Consider the following 12,986-nt stretch of genomic DNA (forward strand, 5'->3'; position numbering starts at 1 on the left):
TTATTTCAAGAAAAAGTGTACAAGGTAGAGGGCACCGGATGCTTTGCATAGCCTTACTTTGTCGAACAAGTGACCCACACAGCTCATTGCTGTGAGCAAGGCCATCTAACGACCTAACGTGCAAATTCAGCCTTCACTAGAAGTAGCATAGTGGGAATGTTGAGAAAGAAGTCAAAGGTACAAGAGTTCCATTGGATGGTATTACGGTCACAGATGTTCACAATTTTCTCACTCAACCCATTCTTCAATACTGAAACACATACTGTTGTGTCTCTTTTAACAGGTGTTTTTTGACCCATAACAATGGATGGGGTAGTGGCTGCTTGGTGTTTACAACCAATCAGGTAAGTGAAATCATAGTTTAGTAGTAATGTGTAAGTGTGGTGGTCAAGAATGGGCTCGAGGAACTCTTTTTGCCTGTGATTTATTTGATTTTACACAATTGTGTCTTCTATGCACTGGCATATTAACTCAGTAGGGGGTGAATGCCTCTACCTTTCTTTCTCCTTGAGCTGGAACTAAAACTAGCATCCTGTACACCCAGATAACCCAAGTGCATTTTTCCTCGAGATGGGCTCTGTCTTACTGCACTCCATCACGCTCCTCTTACTCAGTCTCTCTGCAGCTCCTGTGGCACATTTAGGTAGTGAAAGCAGTGTCGCCTTTAAGTTTAGCATCTTCTGTGTCACTCTCTATCTCTCTTTCTGTTTCTCTCTAGTTCAGGGTTCTCCACCTAGAACTCTAACCCCACACAGTGCTATCACCGGTCAGATCTCAAGCTGAAATCTAGCGCTCCTGCACGGAGGGCCCCTTTTCTTCGCCTACCCCAGCAACTCGAGTTCACACTGCCACCCAGGACAGCAGTCAGTACTGTGAGTGGAAGTGCCTCTCACCTGCCAATAGTGTCTACCCACCACTGTACTGCAACTGCCTTTGCTGACATTTTGGGTCCATGTGAAAAGTTGGCACTGCTACTGCCCATGTGGTACCTGTTCTCTGTGTCTTAATAAAGCATGAGAAAAGGTTTTCACTCTACAAGCCAAAACTATTGGCATTGTCAGTGCTAATTGATTCTTGGATATACAACAACACAGGTAAGTCTAATGGAGAGATATCTTATGATGTAATGGAAGGCAAGTTATTTCAATTCTGCTAGCCATCACAAACATTTTAAGCATGATTCCTGGGGCTATAGATACACCCTTCAGTTTTTAGCTTGAAATTTGGGAGCAATCAACCTGCATGTCAGACAGAGCTCCACAGCTACATTTGAACTGGCTTCCTAGAAGCAAAAAGACATTATTATACTGGACATTCAGAAGAGATCCCCTAATTGATTGGAAGAATGGAACACATCCATGTGACTCCACCAACTTAATGATAGCTAATCACAAGCATCAATTAAGTAGTCAAAAAATACTGCGTACAATTCTTAGGAGGGGGTGTGGGGATCACATAGTTGTGCTGTACAGTTCCCTCACAATTGAAAACATTTTTACAGGCAGAAAATTAGAAGCGCTTTGAAAGTTAACAACAATATCTTAAAGTATCAGGAAATACTACAACTGAAAAAAGAACTATGGTCACCATTGAGAAAAATACAACTTAAGCAACAACAGCAACAATGGACAAAACTTCATGAATCTATTATAAACAAAAACTCAAAGAAATTTTGGTCATTAATAGGATTAGGCCAGGACAGGAAAAACAAGTCAGGGTAGTACTCTATTAATCACAATAAGTGGAAACTATACCTTGCAAATCGGTGTGGCTCAGCTGATCAACCTCCAATTACGCTAGTTGCAGTTGCTCAATCATTTAACTTTTGAGGAGAGAAGTACATGTATTACATTGGTCAAAACCTCTTGTGGTCCTGATCCCAGTGGTATCTCGAACACCATAATAAAGAAAAGTGCATGCAATTGGTTTTAACTTCCCTGTTCAATGTCATTCTGTCTATCGGTAATATTCCTTTGTCTTGGACTGGATCCATTTTCCATTTGTTACACAAACAAGGTCCTAAATAAGAACTAAGCAGCCACCTTATGATAGCTTTACTCAATGTGCATGGTAAAATCTTCAGCAAATTAATGTCAATGTACCTATCAACACAAGAGGATAGTTCTTCGCTAATTTCCTCTCATCAGACTGGTTTCAAATCAGATTGTTTGACAATTAATAATATTGCAGCCATCAATTTTCTTGTCAAAAATACTTTTTATTTTAAAGGCAGAAAACCTATACGTACATTTATTGACTATTCTAATGCCTTCGACAGGGTGGATCATAACAAACTTTGGTCAAAATTGGTGCTCTGGGAGATTGATGAAACACTCCTGAACTTGATAATAGAGTTATATATTAGGAAACCTGGGTTCAGGTTAGATTAAGCAATGGTAGAGGGTTGACATCCAGCAAGAGAAAATGTAATGGTTTAAAACAAGATGTATTTCATCCCCTTTATTATTTGCATGATACATTGATGATGTATTTGGGACTGCAGACAATAAGGAAACCATGTCTGAAACCTGGCCACTCTACAACTCTGTTTCTTGTCTATACTGATAACCTGGTTTTGTTTCCTAAAACTCACTTAGGCCTTCAACTGCAGTTATTTCACCTCAAGGGTGATAATCAAACAAACTAAAAAGTAACTAAGAGAAAACAAAAATCATGTAGATATCAAAGTTGTCCTTCATGAGGGTGATGGATCAACAAAATATTGAGCTTATGAAGAAGTACACCTACCTTGGAGTAGAACTACAAGACTCTCTGCACTGGTCACAGCATATTGATAAACTGAATAATGTAGTAAATTTTCAACTGTGTTATTAAAATGTTGCCACAAAGTATGAAGTAGGTGCCATTGGTCCAACCATTATTGGTATTAAGTCTAAAATAGTTTCTTCATCTACATATGGTTCAATTATAATGAATTCTGGATTCTTAAGGAAATTATATTGGGCCAGAGGTACGACCCATTTTAGCGGTCGCAAACTGGAAACTGGCCCATTTGTGACCGCTAAAAAGGGTTGTGTGTATGTACAAACACTATTTTGTGAGTTGGTAACCTATTACCGACTCACAAAATATGGTCTGTATGTACGATTGTTTTGTGACCATAAATGCAGTCTTAAAACAATATCAGTTACCACCCACTTCAAGTAGGTGGTAAGCCAGTCGCAAACAGGCAGAAATCCTCAGGGGACCCTTCCCCTTTGTGAATATTTGCAAAAATATTTTTTAAGAACAGGCAGTAATTCCACAGACCACTGCTTGGCCTTAAAAAATTAAAAGGAAACTTTTCATTTTTTCTTTTAACCGCATCCTGTTTATTTTAAGGAAAACAAGCCGCATTTGGAAAAATAGTAGCTTTCTTTAAAAAAGCAAACACAGACATGATGGTGTGCTGTGCCCAGCAGGCCGCCATCCCTGTGATGTGTGAGATTCCTAAGGGGTTGCAAATTGCGACCTACCTCATTAATATTAATGAGGTGGGTCTTTAGCAATCCCATTCAAAATCGCGAACAGTGTCTGAGACACTGTTGTACATTCCATTTTGCTAGTTGTAAATTGCGAGTTGCAAAACGTAGCAATTTGTGACTCGCAAAATGGAATGCTCGTATATGTCTGGGCCATTATATTATATAATTGTGTTAAGAAATTATCTAAGCTGCATGTTAGGCCGCGTTTGGAAGTGGGGATTCTGTCAATTAACTCACAGAGTAATATTAATTTATTAGAATTTATCTTTGATTGTGTGTCATCTTAAGAATCCACAGTAAAAGGTATGACACCTTTACTGCCCCAAATGGTTCAGGTCTGATTGGCTACCTTCTAGTAGATGTCAGAATGTGGTCATTGGTCAAGGACATGAGTGTGAGATCCAGACACAACAGTAATCACAATCCTCTGGAGTTGGTGTTGGATTTGCTAATGGATTCCTCCATTAGCCCTATGGATGAAAGGTGCTGCCTAACCCATAACAAATGGACAATCCACTTGTGCTCAATGATATGATCAGATCAAGCAAAGAGGTCCATCTACACCCATGTTGAGCGGTCACTTGTGAAAATATGTAATTTAAAACTGGTTTTTACTCTAGATGATGTTCAGATAAAAAATGGAGAGATACGCCAATTCCTATTCAAGAACTTAAAAAATTAATTTTTCAAGCCACCCAGGGCCCAGAGACAAAGGAATTTTGGTATGTCGTGCTATAAAAGTTAGTGAAGGAGAGCCAAAATAGCCTTGGTTCGGGCAATCAAAACTTAGAACAAGAGGAAAATCCTTAATAGTATAGCTAATTATGAAAAGGGAACAAGCAAGGCTAAAAAGGAATGGGATAACAGGAGGTGGGTCTAACTGCTTGAAGCCTCTAAAGATAAAAACTAAACACTATTCTGGAACTTGGTTGCAACTGAGTATGCAGAGGGCTCTATATCAATTGATAATAATATAGCAGGAGAAGCTTGGATAGATCATATTTCTCGTCTGTATTCTTTAAGACCAGGGCAAGATGTGGATTCTAATAGTCTTGGGGCGCTAGCTTAGCCAGCAATGCAGAGAGCTATGCTTACCACCCTATCAATCCTAAAGAGATTGAAGCAGCCATTAGAAAGACTGTACCTTATAATGCCCCTGGAATTGATAACTTCCCAGGCGGTTTGTTCATATCTGGGATTTACATCTTGGACCCATATTTTACGTTAATTTTTAATGCTATCCTAAATGGAATGAGTGTTCCCGATTTGGAGGCGGGTGCTGACATTATACCTATCTTTAAAAAGGGTTCACCTCTGGACCCTGCTAATTATTGGCCAATCACCCTTATTGACATTACCCAAAAACTCTGAAGCAGGGTAATACAAAGTTGCAGCAATGACTGAATGATAAGGCAGTCCTGAGCCCGCTGCAAGTGGGCTTCTGGACAAACACACCGAAGATAGGCTAACTTTTTAGACTTCATTTGATCTACTGGAAGACAGTCTAGAATGAGAAGGGTAGGCTCTATGCAATATTTCTAGACCTCAAAGTGGAATTCAATGTGGTCCCAAGACATAAGTTGTGGCTGGTAAATAGAAACATGGGAGTTCCCAAATATCTATGTAATATCATCGCAAGGCTACATGAAAACAAATTTGCCCAGGTATGTTGTGGGAAGTTGGGAGAGATGACTGCCCAATTCCCAGTGGGCAAGGGTGTTAGACAGTGATGTGTATTGGCTCCCAGTTTGTTTACATTGTATATAAATGACTTGGTTGAGCATCTAAATGTAGTTGATAATGATGCCCCTAAGCTGGCAAATATGAGGGTTTCGGCCCTCATGTTCGCTGATGATACCTCTTTTTGGCAAAATCCCCAATGGGCATACAAAAGACCATGGACGAGTTTAGTAGATTCTGCACCAAAAGAGGACTGGAAATTAATATCAATAAAACCAAATACATGGTATTTAACTCTTGCCGTTCATCGCAGTCGAATCCTATACTTAATGGTATCCCCTTAGAAAAGGTGCATCTTTTTGATTATTTAGGAATGACTCTTGATGAGAGTATGGATTGGGGACACCATGTCATTAGACGAAAACTAAAACTAGGCCACCAGATAGGGGGATTATTGTAGCTACATAAAGGGTCTTTTAGTAAAGGTGTCTCCCCAGTAATACAGGTATATACCAGAAAAGCCCTGGGGGCTGCTCTAAATGGGGCAGAGATATGGGGACACAAAAATCTAAAGAGCTTGAGTTGGAGGAAAATTGTTTTTAAGGTCAATAACGAGTCTCCCAATTAGTACCCCAACGATACCTCTAAGACTTGACACTGGGTTGAGACCAATTTCTGATCAAATAGTTCTAAGACATTTATTGTTCTGGATAAGGCTCTGGGCTACCCCAGAGCTGTCCCTATACTGCAGCGGTCTAGTAAAATTCCTTAACAACCCATGCTCTGTTCGAGTTCCCTGTATTAAGCACATATGTTAAAGTCTCAAGCGGTGGGACTCGTGACCTCTGGAGTGATCCAGGGGCTTCATGTCTGTGTATAAGTGCACAGGACCTAAAAAATAAAAACAGGTCTTATAAGCTGTCTAATCGTTTAGCCTCCTATGCACATGGCACTTTATCCTGCATCTTTTACCAGCACAAAGATTTTTATTTAATAGAACCATTCCTTGATACTGTTAAACCTAGGATGGCTAAAAAGCTATATGTACCATTAAGGTTCGGTACGTTGCCTCTTCCTGTATTTATGCCGGGCCGGTCAGGAGCAGATAACCCCAAGGACCAGAGCTCCCCTAGCTGTTGGCATGACAAATAATCTGTGCCCAATTTGTGTTTTTTCCTACCCTTGTTATAACAAACCCAGGTCGAAACGGTTAGCTCTCATTTGCAGGAACCTTGGCACTAGAAACCATGAGGTTGCCCTTAGCATCTTGCAAACTAACCCAGCCCCCCTCTGGTTTTTGCTGTTTTAATATTTTATTTTTATTTTTTTATCACTCAATACAAAAAAAAAAACGATATCAGCAGGTATACAAATATATATCCACGGGCAGCATTAGGCATAAAAAAGCAAACAATACTTCAGAACCCGGTAACTAAGCTAAAGTAATATTCAACTTAACATTAACCCGATTTAAATCACATTTAGGGCTAGTTTATAGCATTAAAACACCTTAAAACTCATTTATCCATGCAGTTAATAATCCCCAGATCATCCTTCCTTTTCGTTTAGCCTGAATACCCTTACGTTTATATAGGGCCATTTCAAATTGATATACATGCAGGAAACGGCCTTTCCATTGCTGGAATGTCGGAGGAAGTCTATCCAGCCATGCAGCAGAAATACACAATCTATACACTGACATAGCTATAAAAATCAATTCCAGCCCAGGTCCTAAGTAGGTTTTGTCTACTCCCAAAAGCATAAGCTGTGGGGACGGAGTGATGACGCTTTTTAAAATCGCCCCTAAAAAGCCCACAATCTGTAACTCTATTTGATTTAAACTGGGACAGGAGTAGAATATATGAACCAGGTCTGCCCCTGGAGCATGACATCTGGGGCAGTTTGTCCCAGCCGTACCGCCCCATTTTGCAATCTTAGCTGGGGTTATATACAAGTCATAAACCGTTTTATAGTGTTGCAATTGCAAATTCGAGGCATACATCACTGTCCCCCCTAGCTCCAGTGATTCCAAAAACCCTGAGTCGACCAAGTCAAGTTTCTCCTTCCATTTCGTATCCTGTTTCTCGAGGTCGTCAGGGACCAATTCCAATAAGAAGCCATATATCTGAGAGATGGAGGGGATAGCTTTTTTTTATGATAACCTCCAATACCGGTATTTGATCAAATCCTGCAGACCCCCCTACTTTCTTAGAAAAGAAATCCCTGATCTGTAAATATTAAAAAAAATCTCGCGATGGGATATTAAATTTGCCACAAATCAGTTCAAAAGGAGCAAATGAACTATCTACCAAAAAGTCTCCCAGTCTGCTAACCCCGTTACACCCCCATCTTTTAAAACAGCTGTCCTGAAATATACAGGGCAGTTGCTCATTTTGTATCAGAGGAGTGTATCGATTATACCTGCCCACCCCTGCTTTTTTCCTAACCAATACCCAATTCCTATAAGCTGCATACAGAGTCTTAAAGCGGGTTCGTTTAAAGTTGCTTTGCTCAGAGAACATCATTAGACACCCCTGAGCAGATTTACCAAGCAATAGCTCATAAATGGAGGGTACCCTGATGCTGGGATCCTGTGCAGTAGTACGGCAGCTGAACAATATCTGATAACACTGCAAGACTGCAGAGAGATAATACAGCTTGAAGTTTGGTAACGCCCAGCCACCCCTACCTCTAGGTAGACACATAAAAGTATTCGCTCTTCTAGTCTTCCCGTATGCCCAGATAAAACTAGCTGTTATCCGGTCAATTTGTTTAAACCATAAATCATTAATTTCTAGTGGGAGAGATCTAAACACATATAATACTTTTGGAAGAAAAATCATTTTTATTAAATTACATCTTCCCATTATTGGCAGTCTCATATTATCCCATCTTTTAAAATCAAGCTTGGCTTTTGCCAAGATAGGGGACAAATTATTATCAACTATCAGTTCTACCTTTGAAGTAATGCGAATACCAAGATACGTGGCCTCATTTGTAATCCTAATATCTGATGCTAACGTGTGCCTATTAATTAAAATTTGGGTTTTATTTTTGTTCAAGAGGAATCCTGACCCCTTTCCATATACTTCAGCCAATTCCTCCACAGCCCTTATAGCCCTATCTGGGTCACTTGTAATTATGGCAATGTCGTCGGCATAAGCAAGAGTCTTGGTATCCCACCCCTGTAATGTCACAGGCATAACCTCTTGCGAAGCTTCCAACATTCTAATAAAGGGGTCAATAAATAGCGCAAAGAGTAAGGGAGACATAGGGCAACCCTGTCTTGTACCCCTCTCTATTACAAAAGATTCAGTTTGTTGTCCCATTATACTCAAATAGGCAGTAGGTCTTTTATATATTGCCTGGATTGCATTGATAAAGTTTATCCCCAATCCAACACGCTACATCGTTTTCCAGAGAAAGGCCCACGACACACGGTCGAAGGCCTTTTCAACATCCAAAAAACAGACCCCCATTGGTGTAGACAAAGCTTCAGTTGCGTCAAACATCGTTATAACCCTTTGGATATGGTCTGTAGTTCCCCGTCCCAGGATAAACCCATGCTGTTTATCCGAAACAATCTGGTGTATGACCCCAGCCAATCGGGTAGCGAAGATCTTAGAGTACAGCTTTCCGTCACTATTTAGCAGTGTAATGGGTCTGTAGGAGCCAAGCGCGGTGGGATCTTTATCTTTCTTTAAGAATATAATTATATTGGCAACATCCCATGATCTAGGCGGTAAAATCCCCTTACTGACTCCATTTACGAGGTTCAAAAGAACCTGCTGAACTTCTGCAAAGAATATTATATAAAACTCTAATGGTATAGAGTCTAAACCTGAAGCCTTACCTGAGGGCAGGGAAAACAAGGCCGATTGCAGCTCTTCTAACGAAATGTCTCCGCCTTATCATTAACCTATGTTCATCTGTAAGTGTAACAGAGCACGGAGGGCAAGATGAGTGGTTATCTGGTGCTGCAGAGCCGGGTTCTTTATACAGGTTTGCGTAAAACTCCCTAAAGGCCTCCCTAATTTCCCCAGGTTCTGTGACTATATTTCCGCTCATATTCTTAATTTTATCAATATTAAAATCCATGCTCTGCTGTTTGGCCCTGACTGCCAAGTACCTCCCAATACGCTCATTGTATTCATACCGATCCTGCTCGCTAGCAAGGAGTTCCCCATCAATTTTCTCTGCATGATGTTCATTTAAGCGGGCCTTAAAGATGGCTATCTCGTTTAATACAGGAACCGGATCTCTTCCATTTTGGACAACGCCAATTAATGTAGTTTCCAAGGCGCTTAAGGTACGGTATAGTTCTTCCCAACAATCACGGGCCTTCTTCTGTTTAGCGATGCTAAAACTCAAGGTTTCACCCCTTATACCTGATTTGAAGGAGTCCCAGACGAACCTTTCTGCGGCACTGCCCTTATTTATAGAAAAAAACAGCACAATCCAGGACCGCATATGTTCAACATAATCAGGATCCCAGAGCAGCCCTCTTTCAAACGACCACTTTCTAGGTACACAAGTCAGACCGGCAATTATTAGCTCAAACACAATCGGATTATGGTCGGATACAGCTCTAGGATATAAAACCACCCGTGCCCCACTGACCAAAACAGGAGTAACCAGGAAGTAATCCAACCTAGCAAAGCTGCCATGCGGAGCTGAGTAGTATGTATATCCTGGATCTGGTGCCCTTAAGGCATGCCATACATCTACCAGACCAAGCTCTTTACGCAGGTGCCCAAGTGCCTGAAATGATTGTGGCTTTCGTCCAACATAGTAGCCTTCTATATTGCAGATCCCCCCGCTTGAACCATTTAGATTAAGGTCCCCACAAACAACAAAAGGACCAGGCCACATTAGTAATTCAACAGCCAAGTAGTTAAACACACTTGGATCATCCAACACTGGGGCATATATTACACATAGTGTAAAAGATCCACTGCCAGCCTTGCATTCGTGTATCCCCCATCTACCAAACTTGTCGGCCGCGCTGCGGCCTGGAATAATTTAAGTGCCTTTCACTAAGATAGCTACTCCCCTGGTCTTAGTCTCTTGTGTTGTATGGCAAATAACTTTTGAGCCAAGAGTGTTCAACAAGGCCCTATCTTCTCTAGCAACATGAGTTTCTTGAAGGCAGTACAGGTCTGCTTTTAAATAACGAAACTCTTCATGTACCCTCCTTCTTTTAGCCTTATCATTCAGGCCGCAGATATTAATAGAAGTTATACGCAACCTAGCCATAACTCAAGGAAATAGACTCAATCATGCACGATAACCTCCAATTAAAGCCTGAAGTCTTATACCAATGTGATACCACTAAAGCCACCCCTATTTCTAAAGTAGCTACTGCCCATTCTGTCTCCCCTCTAATTTCATGTGCATCAAAACATTTCCATCCCCAAGCCATAAAATGCTGCACCAATAATGCTGTTACCACTACTTGCTGTATATCGTATAACGTGCCGTTGCTCAATCTACCTTCGCCCCTTACATTACCCCAACCCCAAACCTCCCTCCAGCCTGCGACCAACCCCCCACCACCCGTCCCTCCCCGCCACCCCCCCCCCATACTGAAAACAGTCAGACCAACTGGTCTGTGTGATGCAACCCGTCTACCAACTTTGTGGTGCTCCCCCCCTCTTAACCTGTGTTGTCCCCTTTACTCCTAAATAAAGCCACCATTCAGCAAAGAATCAGATCATTGCCCTAACTTTTGCCATAAGCAAGGGAAAGAGATTTATCTAAATGTCAAACAAATTTAAATTTCCGCCCCCACCATCTCACAACCCGATATCGTCCTGATCTTCAAGTATTATTATCGCTCTTTAAGACCTGTTTTAATATTTTTAATGAGTTCCTGATTTTTCAGAAGGCGTAACATTCCTACATAATTGGGGCTAGTTTTCCAAGGGGTGCATGGGATTTCTAATATATGATTAATTTTAACAATAAAAATAGAAAATAAATAGAAAGAAAGAAATAGAAATATAAAAATAGAAATAAATAGAAATATAAACAATAAACGATTACAGTTACAGCTCTGTGATTCAATTTCAATAATAGCCCTTTTGCATTACAACTCTACATAATGACACGGAAAAAAGGATTAGATTTTTTTTTACAGCAAATTCAAAAAATTGTCTTGTAAAATCAATCCTGTGCAGGAGTTTAAAAAATGTGATTTATATTTGGGTGGTGGGTGACTACCCAACTTAAAGAATAAACACAACTCGTATCAGGGTGAACCTTCAAAGTTACTAAATTAACCTGAGCTCAGCACCCTGGTAGCTATGACACGGAACAGACAGGCTTAACTTGGGGTAAAGTGTACAATTTTAAGAACAAAATGACATCAAAATGAAAAAATCCAATAAGGCAAACCAAAGATATGAATTTTCAAAGTTTTATGTACGAATGGTGCAATAAAGAACAAAGTGCCAGTGATAGTCAATGGTCACAGTATACTCTAACCTAGGTGCAATTTGAGGCTCACTGCATTAGAGTACAGGTTAGCTACATAAACCAGGTGCGTCCTGGTCAGCTATTTTACCTTCTGATTTAGTCTTTCAAGTCCTAACCCACCACATGAGTACACCTTTGAAGCCCTAGGACCTCAGAGGAGGTACTTAGAGACTCACAGGATATACGACACAGGCCAACAGCAGGGCACAGTCTCCGTCTAGTTGCCTCTGGTCAAGTGGCTACTTCCAGAAAAAGGGCTCTTACACTTGTTGTCTTCCTGTGGCCCCACAGAAGGTCAGCCAACTGACCCGAGAAATTAATTTCTTTGTCCTAGGTACATGAGAGAGCAGGTCCAGTCCGTCTGGGCTCCTTTCTCTTTGGATCTTCTGCAGGTCTATAAAATGTTCTGAAGTGGGTACCTGGAGGTGCCACATTTATGTCAGGTCCTTCCCATAAGAATCGAATAAAAGTTCATGGGGGGCAACCCTACCTATTTTTCGGTAGTACCTATTTGACTTAGTGCAAACAGGCCCAAAATGCAATGTGTCACGGCAAATTCAAGATCGTGAAAGTCTTCACCACACTCAACTTGGGCTCTAAGGGTGTGTGTGTGTGTGTGTTACTATGGTAATCCTAGTACCCTCCCACATCTAATGACAACATTTTGTTTGAAGCAGCTCGCAACAAAGTCAGATACTGAAGAAGATTCATTCAGAAACCAAATTGGAAATACACAAGAATTATCTTGGTATCTTATTTTCTCACTTTCAAGTGCATGCCAAGTGTTATTTGTAACCCAGAGACAGAGTTCTGGTAGAAATCAGTGTCCTTCGCAACCGCACAAGACATCCTCAAGACATATCTTTGCATCCTTTTATCTATCTGTAAGTGCACCCAGGAACGATTTGACACTGTACATAGCCCCCACTCTGCCTATTCAGCTGAAATTAGAAGAGTCATTTCTGCCCATTGAGGTCAGCCTACAGTTATTTCCTAGGAGGCATTTTGTACCTTTTCCACTCCTATTCATGGCTCATCACTAACTGGGAGAAATTGGAGAGCCAATGCAAATTAGCCTTCAGGAACCACTGACTAGCAGGGTTAAAATGCACTGAGTTCTAAAGTCAGCAAAAATATAGGGTCCAGCAAAAGGCATACAATCCAGAATGACCACACAGGTAAAGTGGATTTCACAGAGGGAGTATGAAGGGATAATGATTTGTAATCTCACTTTTTTATTATTCCTATATATGAATGCCCTAATGGTCCCGTAAAGATTTCTAGTAATTGTTTACTTTTTCACAGACCAAGAATTGATCAATTGCTTTCTTCTTTAATTCAGTT

General features: G+C 40.7%; 1 protein-coding gene across 1 annotated transcript in view; it reads left to right on the forward strand.

Moving 5' to 3' along the window:
• The window catches only part of LOC146772962 (toll-like receptor 2), a 66,062-nt gene that overhangs the window by 46,096 nt on the left and 6,980 nt on the right, over nucleotides 1-12,986 (forward strand). Inside the window, exon 2 of the mRNA XM_085636965.1 lies at nucleotides 284-344. The gene's annotated coding sequence lies outside the window, so the exon portion shown is untranslated. The remainder of the gene's footprint in view (nucleotides 1-283; nucleotides 345-12,986) is intronic.

Source organism: Triturus cristatus, chromosome 12 (assembly GCF_964204655.1).
Source record: "Triturus cristatus chromosome 12, aTriCri1.1, whole genome shotgun sequence".
NCBI classification, from domain to species: Eukaryota; Metazoa; Chordata; class Amphibia; order Caudata; family Salamandridae; genus Triturus; species Triturus cristatus.